Source organism: Rhinopithecus bieti, unplaced genomic scaffold (assembly GCF_001698545.2).
Source record: "Rhinopithecus bieti isolate Rb0 unplaced genomic scaffold, ASM169854v2 scaffold_1710, whole genome shotgun sequence".
NCBI classification, from domain to species: Eukaryota; Metazoa; Chordata; class Mammalia; order Primates; family Cercopithecidae; genus Rhinopithecus; species Rhinopithecus bieti.
In genome coordinates, this window is record NW_016803559.1 from 608,582 (window position 1) to 624,231 (window position 15,650).

Sequence of the window (15,650 nt, forward strand, 5' to 3'; positions counted from 1 at the left end):
CTCCGCCCCCCAGTTTTTTTTTTTTTTCTCCACTTGCACGTTTGGAGATTGGACTCATTTCACGTATGTTATTTTTTATTTAAAAAGTTACTCTAATTATAAAATTATTAGCTGAATATATGCTTACTGTAAACAATTAAAATACATACAGACCTATAGAGTGAAAGGTACAGTTTCTCCCTCATTACCGTCCTGCAACCCACTTCCTTCCAACAGAATGTCTCTCTCTCTAGGTAACCACTGCCAGTAGATCCTTCCAGACCTTTTTCTATGCACTGCAAATATATATGGACATACATACACGCATATAGTTTCTTTAAAACACAAATAAAACTCTCAATATTATTTTGATTTATCATAATTTAAACATTCTTCCCTTGATGAATAATTAGGTTGATTTCTGTTTCTTTGGTACCACAAACAATGCTGTTATGAACTTCCTTGTTCACTTTTCTTTGGGTGGATATGCTAGTATTTCAGAGAACCAATTCTTTGAAGTGGAATTCTAAGGGCAAAGGGTATTGGACATTATAAACTTTCAGAAACACCTCAAATTGCCTTGTCAAGCAGTAGTGGCAGCTTATACTCCCAACCATGGTGTATGAGAAGAGCATGTGTTAGGATAAACTTGTGGTAGAAAGATTATCAGAGGTCATATAAAGTTGATATGGCCCTTTGAGCTATGAATTATGCAACTGACATTAAAAAAATGTAAGAAATCTCATTTTATTTAAGATGTCCTACCTGCTGATATTATTCTAAAGAAATAATTTAAAAAGTGATGTTCTTTATGCATAAAGATGTTTACTGAAATGTTATCAATAATAGGGAAATAATAGAAATAACTCCCACAGCAATAGGGAAAGGTTTAAGTCAATTATGGTAAGTCGTATAAATGATATAAGTAGCTATTGAAGTAGATATAAGGATTCTATAACAGCATGCAAAGGTAAATAAAATGCTGTACTGTTTATGTAGTATATAAAATCTATACTGTAGAATATATAGTATAATTAAAATTGTATAAAATGGTTTTCTTGGGTTTGCCTTGCCAACACCTTAATGTGTTTCAATGCATTTTGAGGTAAAAGTGACTTCTCACAGTTGCTCTCTTAGCCCATGATTTTTCTGGTAGGTAAGTGAATAGAACTGACCTTAATATCACTCAGAATATAGTAAATCCCCCTTGACATGCTAAGGATTCCCATTTTGGTTTGCTGGGGTTCTGAGGAATGGTGGGACCTTGGTGAGTAGAGTGTAATAAGAAGTGGTGATGAGCAAAGTTAGGTGCCCCATGGCAATGCAGGAGTGTGGGGTAGCCACCGGATTGAGGAAACCTGAAGATTTTCCCTTGTCATGGGAGTGTTCCTTCAGTTTCTGGTATGCAGGGGTGGTATATAGTGAGACTGTCTGGAAAAGAGCTAAATGATACCTCCTGTTAAGGTGCTCTGTGTTAAAGACTGATTCCAGGTGGTGTCCTCCTTATATTTCAATTTGACCTGCTAGAGGGTAGTCTGGAAATGATTTTGTGTATAATACTGATGCACTCCTAACATACTGGTGCTACTGTTGTCAGGGTAGACATGATGATTGTTGGTAAAAAGGGGTGTGCTGTGTAGAGGCATGCTCCGGATTATTATAGGAAAATTCTGAGATAGTAAGATAGCTGGTCCATTCATTATTATCTATAGGAGGTGTAATGAGATATTCTGTAGTGATAACCCAATTGAGATTTTTTAAATCATCTGTCATTGTAATTTAAAAATTACAATGAAAAATAAAAAATAACCTGAAAAGGTATTATCCATGTCAACTTAAAAAATTAGATTTAAGTCAGAGCTATAAACAGTTTGTTTATGAAGGTAAAACATCTCATTGACATTAAAGATGTGGAGAGATGGCTGGTGCAGGGGATGAGTGTTCACCCCCTGGGAGGTCGTACAGATCTAGTGCGAGGATTTCCCAGTGGTGTTAAGTGTTTGGTGCAGAAGTCCCTGGACTTCTGGGGTCCTGTCCTCTGGTAGGCACCTGTTGGCAGGTAATTGCATGTAGCAGCAGTAACCAAAAGCCCAGTGGGGATCTAAACATTCAATATATTGTGTTCAAAATTTTGAAAATATAGAAACTCTCTCTATCAAATGTCCTGATGTGAAACTTCTTCTGTGACAGCATGGTATTCTGGTTCCCAAGTTAGAGAGCTGAGTTGAGGCTAAGGACAGATTCCGTGAAACATAAGGCTTTTCTTGGCGATTATATATCTTTCTAACACCAGGAGACATTTAGTCAATGTGTCAGCTTTGCATATTCTTAGTTTCATGAAATTCTAGTGGATATATTGCATAATATCAAAAGAAATCATTATCATTGTATTTTGTAATTTTTTCATTGAATGAAGGCTCAGAAAATCGTATTAAATTACTGTCCCTGAAACAGTAACTAAAGTTCAGGTTATTTGTAGTTTTATTCAGAATTTAGTTGACATAGCCAGTCTGCTAACTTGTTCAGCTTCATGCTTTTTATAGTATATCTTTTTGGACTTATTTTTCTTATTGAATAAACTTGGGTTTCAGTGATTTCAATGTTGCAAATCTTGGTTGGTTAGCAATATGTGCTAACACTTGGTGGCAGAAGAAGACAAGTTTCAAATCAAACATCTTAATGCAGATCTCAAAAAATAAATGTGATAGCGTCCTCAAAAAATAAATATGATCTCCTAATGTATAGGTCAGTTGTTTTTAATCACAAATTATTTTCTGGGCTTCTTAGATACCTTCCCTGATTTATGACTCTTTCAAATTACTACTGTAGCTCTTAAACTGACAAAGGTATGTTTTATGAACATGACACCTCTTTGCAACAGTGTTTTGTTTTTTTTTTTTTACAGAGTCAGAAAGTGAGAGTACTTTAGAATGAAAAAAATGATCTTTGAAAATTGTTAGTGACTTTCACTTAGACTGGTTTGTTTTGAGGGCAGAATTCAATATGCAAAAAGTAAGGGCTGAAGGGTGATCATTGGACCTGATGAAGATGATGTTGAGGGGAGTGGAGAAGAGGATATAGGACAGTTATTGGTAGGAATGGAAACAGAGAGCATATGGATGAAAATTTTGTTCTAATGCTACCATTAAGAGGAGATTCCAGTTCCTGAATTGTTTGGTGATTGAATATACAGAACCAAAATTGTAATGAAAAGTTTCTGTATTAGGTTGGCTGAACTCAGCCTTAACTCTGCATCCTTCCCTAACTGTGAGCCCTGATGTCATCTTTCTTCACTCAGTACTGTTACTTACTTCCATCTATCTATCTATCTATCTATCTATCTATCTATCTATCTATCTATCTATCTGTCTATCTGTATCTATCGCTGCATATTTTTTCAAGATTTTAACTGGGCCTGGTATAATTTGACTGCCACTCACTTTTGGGGGTCTGCATGACAGTGAGCTTTTATAAACCATTTTAAAACTCAGGAGCATGAAGACTTCTTAAAGGAATCCCTGTAGTAAATTTAAAGGAACGTGAGCTTTCCTGTTTTAGCCCTGTTATTTAGTCCTGGAAAAATCACCTAACCTCTCTCGATCTCTATTGACTTGTCGTACAAGAAGGACTCTTGACACCTGTGCTATCCTGAAATGTCTATAAGATAAACACTTTGACCAAATTGGTTAATTTGGCTTCACACAGATATGTATATTTCTAACTTCTTATTGGCTTTCTTGTCTGCATGGAAGGAGAAAGACAGAAAGAAAAAAGGTCTTCAAGTACCGATAGGAAGATAGTGGCAATTTAGATCTGAGTCTTTCCACTTGTCCTCCTAGAAGCCAGATGGAGCAACAAGGACAATGGGAAAAACACGCTACACGTCTTTATTTTTCTAAAGAAGTGGGATCTCACTTGGTTACCCAGGCCTAGAGTTCATGGCATGATCATAGCTCATCACAGCCTCCAAATCCTAGGCTCAAATGATCCTCCTGCCTCAGCCTCCTGAGTAGCTGGGACTACAGGTGTGCACACCATGCCTGGCTAATTAAAAAAAAATTTTTTTTTCTAGAAACGAGGTGTTGCTATGTTGCCCAGGCTGGTCTGGAACTCCTGGCCTTAAACAGTCCTCACACCTTGGCCTCCCAAAGTGTTGGGATTACTGGGATTACCGATGTGAGCCACTGCACCCAGCCACATACTACATCTTTAGTGAAACTGAGAGGTAGAGAAATCCTGTCAATACCAAATTATGTGTAAGGGCTGGTGGTAGAGGCCCTCCTGACCTGGGAGACAGACTAGGCAAGCTTTCACAGGGCTCTACATTTTAAAGAATCCTCCTTCATTCTAACAAAGAAGAGGCACAGAGAAGCCCGAAGACTACCCTGCCACTTCCTTCCTTCATCCCTCAAAGAGGGCATTTGTAGATGCACTGGATATTCAGTGAACCTTGATTATTCCAGACAAAACTTTAAAAATATCTTTGGTGCAAGATAAAGCAGATTGGTTCTGTAAACTATTTTGAATCTCCCTGTGTCAAATGGCTTAATTACTCACAGTTTTAGTTGTTTTGAGTCACTTTTCGTATTTCCAAGTGCATTGAACAGCAAATCTCTTTGTTTTAATGGCTTTTTAACACTAAAAATTCAGTGAGTTCTCAGGAGATAGAATTGTAATTTCTTCTGAGATACTCTAGATTACATTAGTCAACCCTGTCATCTACTGTATGTTAAAGAGCACTATTTATAACAAGTGCTTTCACTTGTGTTTCTAATGTATTTTTTCAACTTTATGCTGTTGTCTATTTCTGTACATTGAAAAAAAACAAGTTTACAATTGTTTAACAATTGGAAATGATGTTTACAAAGGTAAACCTGCTTAACATTCATTTGGAATCTTTCAGTACTTTATATGTCTTTAAAAATTGAGAAAGAGTAAACAGAATGCTAAATTATTTTATGGGAAATTCTAGAAATTGACTGAAGTCAGGATTACAAATGATTCCTGGTTGATCTTGATTCTGTTAGAGATTTTGACAACTTCGAAAACCCTAGAAGAAATGACTGGTGAACCTAATGTTAAATCTTCAAAGTGGAATGGAGATTTGAAGCAAGTATCTTCAATAGCATTTTCTGAGATTTTTCTTTCTGAACATCTCTCAGGGTTTTATGTGAGGCAGGGCGGGATCTGTGATCCAATGAATGTTAGCAATAATGGGTGAAGTAAAGTTAATCTAACTCTTTATGTCAGAACTTCTTAGGTTGTCTGAAATGCAAATGCTTATGGTGAATCTCAAGAGCTTACAACAACAGAGATTCTTTTTTTTTTTTTTTTTTTGCCCATGTTCATGAATCCTCTGGCTCTGCTCCACACTGTCTTTACTCAGTACCGTGGCTGGGCAGCCTCCATCTAGGACTTTTCTGCTCTTCTGGCAGAAGGAAAGAGAGTTGGTGAACATGCTGATTCTTAAAGCTTTTGCTAAGAAGTCACACACATAATTTCTCATCATATTTTATTGGCCAAAGCAAGTCACATGGTCCCTTCTGAGTGTAACATAGCAGGATATATAATTTGCTTCCCGGAAGGGACACCACAGGAGGGGCAGTAAATATTTTGAACAGTCATATAGTTCACTCAGCGTTGTTTCCCAACCAAATGCATTTGACCAGCAAGTCCTTTTTCCACAGACTGTTTTGTAGCCCTAGTATTTGGTAGAACAGGTTTAGGAAATGCTGATTTGATAATTCCGGCTTAAGTGATTTTTTTTTTTTTTGTCGTTAAACACATAGATTCTGTGTACACATTTATTTTCTAGCAGTTGCATCTACAGATAAGCTTCTGTTTTTTATTTAATTTATTTTATTTATTTATTTGGAGACGAGTCTTGCTCTGACTCCTAGGCTGGAATGCAGTGGCGCGATCTCGGCTCTTTGCAAGTTCTGCCTCCTGGGTTCACGCCATTCTTCTGCCTCAGCTTCCCGAGTAGCTGGGACTACAGGCGCCCACCACCACGCCCGACTAATTTTTTGTATTTTTAATAGAGATGGGGTTTCACAGTGTTAGTCAGGATGGTCTGGATCTCCTGACCTCATGATCCACCCGCCACGGCCTCCCAAAGTGCTGAGATTACAAGTGTGAGCCACTGTGCCCAGCCCGATAAACTTCTGATTTAAGTGTAATTGAAGAAACAGAGTTTTAGAACTTGTATTAAAAGATGCAGTATCAGAGTATTCAAGTTAATTAAAATTGCATGTGTTTGCCTTAATTATATTAAATATAAAAATTCTATCTCAAAGATTACCATTAGTTATGGGAAAATGTTTTCTCAGCGAGTCATTTTAGACATTTTGAAACTGGTAATTAATTTCATTTTCTTAGTCAAGGACAAAGTGGAACATCATGAAAATATAAGAAACTTGCAAACCCCACAGTGGATTGATTATAGGTAAAGAAAAATAGAATATATGGTCAAGAAAACCTAAGATTTTATTCCAAAATTGTGTTGATGTGGAACTATTTACCTTGTTTAGTAAGTGACAATAGCTAATTACTGACCCACTCAAATGATCACATAAAAGCAAACCAGCTGGAATTATTTGGATGGCAAGAAGATTTTCTGTCACTGAAAAGATTGGCCAACCAGCTCTTATTAAAATAATTAACTGCGTAGTGAAAGAAGGTAAAGCTATATTTTTCTTGAGAGACTCAGATATGAGAAGGAATTAAGGTTGCAATCCAAAACCATAACTACTTTGTATTGGAATTATACTTCCACTTCTATATATGAGCTGGTTTATTTTGACCATCAGAATCTTACCCTCTCAAGGAAAGATACCTTAAAAATAGAATAATACTAGTTCTTCAAATTACTAAACCAATTCAGTTCTCTTTCAGTTGGTTACTCTAGTAAATTAAAAAGGCAAAAAGGTTATTGGCCTCTTTGCCGGGGCCAAGCCTCACTTTATCTGTAGTTGAGGACCTAACAACACTTATTCCTCGTATCATCTTAGGGACTAGCCACCCTTGACTACAGGAATTCCAGTTTGGTTCCTACAGGAGGTGTTCTGTCTCTAAACCCTACTGATGGCAATACATTTAACTGTTGGCCAGGTTTGTGACACCATTTTGGAGATCCATCTTTAAGGCCTTTTAGTGCAACTGTATCTTTATACTGTCCCAAAGCTGAAGACCAGAGTATGAAACTACCTCTCTTTCTTCCTTGGCTATTGCCTTCCCCACAGCTGGATCTGATTATAATAATTTGATGTGTAACTTTATTTAGAACAGAACATTTCTTTCACAGTATTTTCTGGTTTGGTCTCCAGCACTACTGTGGGATTTTTACTGGCCATTCATTACCTGGGAGAATGTTCTGTGTGACTCCCTGTAGTGATCCTGCACCTTTGGCAACAGCCCCTCCCTAATCTTACACATCCCATGTGTCATGACTTGGCCCCCTTGGATCCCACCTTGCTCTTCACCCTCCCTGACCTACCCTGACAATCAGAAAATGGTAAACTGTGTGCTCTTGGACTACCAGCCCAAATATCTCTCAAATTTAATTTACCAGGGAGTGGTCACCTGGGAATAAGCTGAATGGATAGGGAAATCACAGCAAACATACTTCTCAACAGGTGGTAACTTTTCCATCACACATGTATCCCTATTGGCAGGTACCTAAGATGTACAAAGTGGGTATGTGATGGACATGGAAAGGATAGTGTCGTTTGGCTTGTTTAGCTTTCTGGGGTCTGTGTATGCAATGGTAGCACCTAGTGGGTATAGCAAAAGGCGAATATGCCAGTGTATATAATTTTTTGCATTCTATTATCTTAAGATACCAATTCCTTGTCTTTTGTCAATGTTTGCTTTTCCTACTACACTCACTGCTTTTAAATTAGTCTTGAAGTGCTTCTCAAAACTGGAAAATATTCTTTTAATTTTGAAATGTCTAAAAGAAAAGGCTGTGTGGAAATTACTGACTGGTCTGATGCCTGTTTTAACTATACTTTTAAAAAGCAAATCTAATGTTTATAGATACAGGCTGACTCTGAGTGCATTAGAAAATTTATGTAATCCCTATAATTCTATGCAGATGTTCCTCAATTTATGATAGGGTTACATTCTGATAAACCCATCATAAGTTGAACACATTATAAGTTAAAAAAATGCATTTTAGGGCCGGCACGGTGGCTCAAGCCCTGCTTAATCCCAAAACACTTTGGAGCCGAGACGGGCGGATGCACAAAGGGTCAGGAGATCGGGAGACCATCCTGGGTACACAGTAAAACCCCGTCTCTACTGGAAAATACAAAACACTGCCGGGCGGGTGCGGGCGCTGTAGTCCCAGCTTACTCGGGAGGCTGAGGCAGTAGAATGGCGTGACTCGGAGGCAGAGCCTTGCGTGAGCTGAGATCTGGCACTGCACTCAGCCTGGGTGACAGAGCGAACTCCGTCTCAAAAAAAAAAAAAAAAAAAAAAAAAAAAAAAAAAAATGCATTTAATACATTTACCTTATCAAACCTGATAGCCTAGCCTCGCCTACCTAAATGTGCTCAGAACACTTATATTAGCCTACAATTGGACAAAATCATCTAACACAAAACCCATTTTATAGTAAAGTGTTGCATATCTCATGCAATTTATTGAATATTGCACTGAAAGTGAAAAAACAATGGTTGTATTAGTATTAGAAGTATGGGTTCTACCGAATGCATGTTGCTTTCACATGTCGTGAAGTTGAAATAACGTATGTTGAATCATCCTAAGTCAGGGACGATCTGTATTTTAAAATAAACAAGGAGAAATTTCACAATTAAATGTTTAAGTTTGAAATGTGGGCAAGGTTCCTGTTGAATGTTATATAAGAAATTATTTTACACAGCCATGTGTGTCATACTTAGAAAGTCTTTGTTTACATTTCTTGCTCTATCTGGAGAGAAACATTCATTTTTGGTTTAAGGGCTACACATGATTCTTGGGTCATATGTTTAATGACTGTTCCATATTCAGCTATTGTTATTTTTCCTATTAGACTCCCTTATATCTGTTATGATGTCCAGGGAACAGTTCCAAACCAAATAAGGTGAAAGGCTTGTATCATTGAGCACCTTTCTTCCTTGTTCCATTTCCTAATCTATAGGAGTGTCAATGTAGATCGCAATGCCACTATTTCTTTCCCATTTCTTCACCCAGTTCTTGTAATATTCAGTTGTTGGAGCCCTTCCTCTGTTAGACAGGGGCATCTTTCCTAAGTAGTATTCAGGGAATACTTCTGGGTAGTTAGGCAGAGTAAGAGGCTGAGTTAGGTTAAGTAAGGTGTCCTATTGAGAATGATGTTGGGGGTTAGAATGAGGGGGAGAAAAGTGAGAAGGAAGAATGTTGATGGGAAAAGGGTCCAGGAAATTGAGTAGTTCATAAGAAAGAAAAGTAGAAGGTACTAGGTACATGGAGCAGAAGGATCTGGGAAAATGCTTTAGGTCTTTCTTGTTTAAAGTTACAAGACTACAATTAATGATGTCTGTGGATGCATTTAAAATATTTTGAGAGTGTACAGTCTCTTCTACACTGTCTAGGGACAGTATTTAACTTTCATTTGAGTGGTACCTGAGGTACAGTTAGGCCTGAAGTTCTATCTGTTGATAACATGGAGGTGAGTGGTTCCATACTTTTGACCTCTAAGCTATAAAAGCACAGCACCTTCTGTCACGATATAAGTATGTTGCAACACACAGGCCAGTGTTATGGGGCAAGTTAAAGTTAGGATTTTTCTGTGAACTTATTTCTGAATGATTTTCTACCAAACAGCCCCACTCTCCTGCTTCATTGTTGAGGTCCTGAGAATTTTTTATACCAGTGGCTTACTGGCATTAATTACTTAATGTTAGAAAGTGTATATTAGAAGGAAAAAGCTATTGCATTGAAACAAGGAAACATAATAGATAAAGTTGTAACTGTATGTGGGAGATTTTGTTTTATTTTTGATATATAGAAATAAATGGTTAAGTTGGTAAATTCAGGAGAACATGTACCAAAGAGCAAAACATTAGGAAAACAGATGATAGGAAGGAGGAGGAGGCTGTAGCTTGTTTACATTCGAGTGATCACAAGACTGTTCTAAGCCAAGAACACAGCTGGAGTTTAATGAAAGGGAGTTGAATGCTCAGCTGAGACTGAGCATATAGGAATCATTCTTGGATGCCTCATTTTTTGAGCCCCTTCTTTGTTTCATTATACTGAGAAAAGCCACATGCAAGTATAACACACAGTTATGTGGCCAAACAGCATATGGTCTCTCCTGCCGGAAATGAGGAGGAGGAGGACTTGAGAAGAAAGAATTGAGGTTGGCTAAGTAGACAAAGAATGAGCTTACATGGAAACAGACTGTGTTGTAAATAAAGGCATTGCAGTGTTCCAGGACTGCGCTTGTTGTACTGAGCCTGAAACCTTGAGAACTTTTTGGGTGCCAATGACCTGTTGTTCTCTCTCTGGTTAACATGGCCTTAGTCAGTATAAATGAACCAAATGTTTGTGGACCAAAGCCATGTTTCTTCCTCTGGTCTGTTTGATGCCAGCACCTCGTGGAATGACACGTTAGGACCAGGAGGCAATACAGCATTTTCTCTTGGTGGCTTTTGTGACGTGACTTCTGTTATTAGGAATCGTGTTATCTTCCCTCTGTGTCTGCTTTCCTAGCCACTTGATGCCACCAAGGAGCATTCAGTGCTTCTTAAAAGTTTTAGGACAGGTAAAAGGAGGTGTCAACAGTAGATTTAAAATGTATGGTTCTAGCAGCTGTGTTTCTACTTACTACTTACTGAAAGGCCTAATACTGTAAATGTTAGTTAAAATGGTAAGTTTCTGCTTTTTCTTTCCATAAAGCCTGAACATTAAACCAGGCTGGAATGCTAAAAGGAAGTTTATAAATATAGGAGTGGGGAGATGGCTTGCCTAAAAAAAATCCCATGGTGAACCGAATAGATGCTTTAGCATAAAACAAAATTAAGAATTGAGAAGTATTATATATGGACATAAATAGCTGGTCCAGAAAACTCAGACCATCTGTGCCAGTATTTTACCTGATTATCTGGAATATCAACAGTATAAGAAGCATTCTTTTTACAGGCTGGATTATTTAGATAATTTTTTCTATGTATAAGTAGCATCCATGAATTCTTTCTTATTAATTTACTATGACCTATACATATCACTTGATTTATTAATATTCATGCACTATATTAAGGGCAGGTATTTTAGAATGCTAGAGATTCCCAAAGTAATTTTGACGTTGGTTTTGGAAATATGATCATGTATATGATTATATCTTAAGAATGATTAATATTCTTAGAATTTTAATATTTTAAAGTAAATAATGGAGGGCTTGAAATTATTATTCTGCTCTTCTTTTCAATATATTATATTCTCTATTTATTCTGAATCTATATCTAAGCTCTATCTCTTACTAGCTGTGTCTTTTGGTAAGTGACCTCATTTCTCTGTGATTTAGTTTTCTTATCTGTGGATAATAGGTGGTTATTAAATGAGTTCAGAAAAGTTCTTAGAACAGTGCCTGTACATAGTAAATACTTTGTATTTTCTATTACTATAATACAGATGATAGCAGGCATCATTTTTTTTCAGATTGGGCCACAGTAATTGGGCCACACAAAGTACTGTTGACTTTTCCATTTTTCATCACTCCTTACGTTTCCTTCTGTAAACTAACTGACAGGCAGTAGGTGGGGTGTCAGGGCCTCAGCAAGATAGGAAACAGGCACATTCGACCAGGGGACCAAAGCAGAGCCCAGCCACATAGACTGGCCCAGTATGGCCAGAGGAGAAGATGGGAAGGCTGCAAGGCCGTTCTCACCCTGGGTGCTGGACACGATCTAAAATCACCATGCTATTCCGGAGCCCATTGGTTGGTGCAGTGAAACTCCTCATCTATTTCCCTCCCTGTCAAGAACAGGCTGGGGTGGAACTGAGCCTCCTCCTGACTCAGAGGAGCTGAGGGAAAGCTGCCGCTGAGCGAAGGCTGCAGCTGGCAAGGAGGTAACCAAGTGTTCTGTATCAGGAGGATGGTGAAAATGAAAATACTGCAAATAACAGCAAAAATTGGAGTTGTGCAAAGAGTTGAAGGAGTCATGAAGAACTTTAAGATTTGCCAGGGATAAGCCCCATGCCGATATACAATGTTTTCATAACTTTGAATTGCCAGTATGTACATTTTCATTGGGGCAGTGATCACTTAAAGTGATTTCAGTTTCTTAACCAATATAACATTAAACAAATGTAACGTTTTGCCACTTACAAAAATAAGCATAAGAGATTACGATTCTTTAACCAGCCAATGCCCAAAATGGAAAGCGAGTTTGCCTCTTAAATCACATTCTTAATTTTGTTGTCAAGTCATTATCACAGGAAATATATATGTCTTTTATAGCTACTTGTATGACAGCAATAAACTATTGGAAAACATAGCAGAGATCCAGGAATGCCAAGCTTATTATCAGTAGGACAAATAATTTCTTTGTCTTATAGGAAGCTTGTTTATATTTTCATCATGGAAGTTGTGATTGTTATAACAAGTAACAATAAGAAGTTATCTTCTATTACAAAAAAGTTTCAACCTTCTTAATATTAATTTCCATTATTCTGATGACAAAAAGTTTGTCATAGGAATTAAAGATGAATAAATGTATCTTATTTTTTAGAATCTTAAATGATTTTCACTTTGAAATTAACAAATGTGAATTTCCATATTTTTGTGACCGTCTGTCTACTTCCTGTGTTAAAAATAGAGTCAGAGGCATAGTAATATAAGTCTGAGCCCTCTTTGGTACATATTAAATTGTGCACATCATTTAGCTAAATGTAAATGATATGGTGAATGCCTCCTGAGTAAATAATTTCCATTACTTATCAGATTGAGCCATTAGATGATTCTAAAAATATTCATCATGCTTTCGGTGGCATTTTCTCTGGAGTGGACTGTTTGAGTGCCAAGTTACAACCAAGAACGAAATTCCTGTTTCACGGTACATTGTATCAAAGGTTATCAAGTGTCTTTGAACATCACTGATAATTTTTCCTAAACTGTGACTGAAACTAGGCTAAAGAAAAGTTAAAACTTCAGTCATTTCTAGTGATTAATTAAGATAGTCTTGAAAACTTTTTTCTGTTTGACATTTCTTTTCGCTAATTTATTGTTTCAAAGTCTGATATTCCATACTTAACATCCTATTTTCTCTTCTAATGTTATGTTGCATAATTGAAATGTCACTTATACTGGGTACAATTATAAATATGAAGCCCTTAAAAATATGCCTTGTCCCTGTTAGGTTCAAGGCAAATATAACCTTCTAAGTACTAGACCATCTCCAATCATATTCAAAATTCCAGGGTTGCAACACCCGTAGCATGATTTGTTAAAGATACCTCACATATTTTTCTTCTGCATGTGAAATAATCCCAACTCTTAGTCTTTATAGGTCAGATTTAACAATTCTCACGATATCTTTTGAACCCTCCTAACATTGTATACCTCCATTGATAGTTAAGTAATAGTGCCTTGGGTCTAGCCTATGACGAAGGGTCTGGCCTATGACGAAGAGAAGCAGAAAATAATTTGGGGGGGTCCACAGCTTGAAAATAATGCCACCACCCAGCCTTTTTGGCTTTAAAATACAATCTGGGAGGATAATGCTTCTGAAACTATTTTGCCATCCCAGTGGATTCATTCAGAAAACAGGGCCCTTCTTAGTCTTACCCTAAATGATCCACTTTTGAGGTCTCATTTATTTTCTCAGAATCATAGTCTTCCTTTTTTTTTTAGTATGAAAGGAAACACCACCTGCTGCAGCTGGATGGTGAAATCAATTCAGATAAATTTTATCAGAAAAGAAATATATTGCCAAACAAAAAATTTCTCCAGAGAATGAAGATCATATTGAAATTGTAATATATATCAGACAATGCAGAGGCTTAGCTATTTCTAGATTGTTTATTACTGAAGATTTTTCTGATCAGGGCATATAATTTCAGTGCCTCTCATGCCTTTTTGAACCATAGCGCTCTCTGTAAATTATGAGTTAAGCAATTAATTCCGTTTCACTTGCTAGTAAAAATTAAGTCCTAAAGACTCATGTTGGAAGTCATCTGTGAAAATTCTTACAAAACAGTTGGCATTTACTTTTGCTGAAATTAAATTAATAAGCCTAGAAGACGAGAGTCAATCTCATGTTTTATTTCTTTAAAAAAAATGACATTTTACAAAACGGAAGTGAAGATTATAGCAATAGTGGCTGGTGAGTGCTGGCATTGGTTTCTTGAAAATTGAAGGTTCTTATTTGTCTGCTATGTTATTGCCAGTCTTCTCTCCAGTCTAAAGGAATGACTGTCTCCAACCTCCACACCCCCCCACCCACACACACATACCAGCATTTAGAAGACAAGCATGATTGGTCATTTTCCATTTACTCAATGTTTTTTGTTCTTGAAATCTTATCTCAAATGAAATTATTACATAAAGTTCACTAATGATAATGGCTGTGTGTATGTGTGTGTTTATATATAATTTATTATATTTCATTATTTTAAGCACTTTTATAAATTAACTTGCTTAGTCCACATAAGGGGGAGGTAAGGGGAGAGATTAGGAGTCCAGTTCTAGACATTGAGCAAAACATACATCAATAGAAATATGTTTAATATGATATTAAAAATTAAGATCAACTTAAATGTCCAACAGTAAATAATTGGATGAATAAATTATGAGACTCTCATGCAATGAAGTACTATGGAGAAAAATATTTGGCACATCTGTATATTATTTACTGACATGGCATATTTACTGACAATATAAAGCTGGTTATCAAATAGTACTCAGGGAACAACCACATTCTATAGAAGAGAAAAAATGTACTTTGTATTTGCATAGGAAAAACTAAACACATAAACTATAGCAGTAGCAGTTTGTAGTGATTTAATTTTTTTGCTTTTATAATTTTTTTATTAACTAATTTTCTAATTAAGTTTTTGTCATTGAAAAGAGAAAATATATATTCTCATTATCTTAATCTTATGGACTGTATTTTGGGACTCTGAGGCTGAGTTGCAGGGCCATTGTATAGTATAGCAGAGGCAGATATATTCTTTCCCATGTTTGGGGAAACTACAGAGGTACCAAGGCCATCCCACTGTAATTTTTCAACAACCAACTGTTTCTGCTAAGAAAATACACTGAAAGTAAGGAGGAGCAGATAGAGAAGAACTTGTAAGATCCACTGACCTCCCTGCTGTAATTCAAGTACTCTTTGTCTTTCAGATGATTCTTACATAAGGAATTTAAAAATTACATCCATCTAATTAGAACATTTTTCCACTATAAAATGTTAAGATCCACCTTACTTTTAAAGATTTATAGTATTTTTTTTCCTACCTTACTTTTAAAAAATTTATCCATTTTGCTGGGTACGGTGGCTCACCTCTGTAATCCCAGCACTTTGGGAGGCCGAGGCGGGCTGATCACAAGGTCCGGAGATAAAGACCATCCTGGCTAACACAGTGAAACCTCGTCTCTACTAAAAATACAAAAAATTAGCTGGGTGTGGTGACACACGCCTGTAGTCACAGCTACTCAGGGGGCTGAGGGAGGAGAATCGCTTGAACCC

General features: G+C 36.8%; 1 protein-coding gene across 3 annotated transcripts in view; it reads left to right on the forward strand.

Moving 5' to 3' along the window:
- The window catches only part of AKAP7 (A-kinase anchoring protein 7), a 155,076-nt gene that overhangs the window by 75,021 nt on the left and 64,405 nt on the right, over nt 1–15,650 (forward strand). The window lies entirely within an intron of this gene.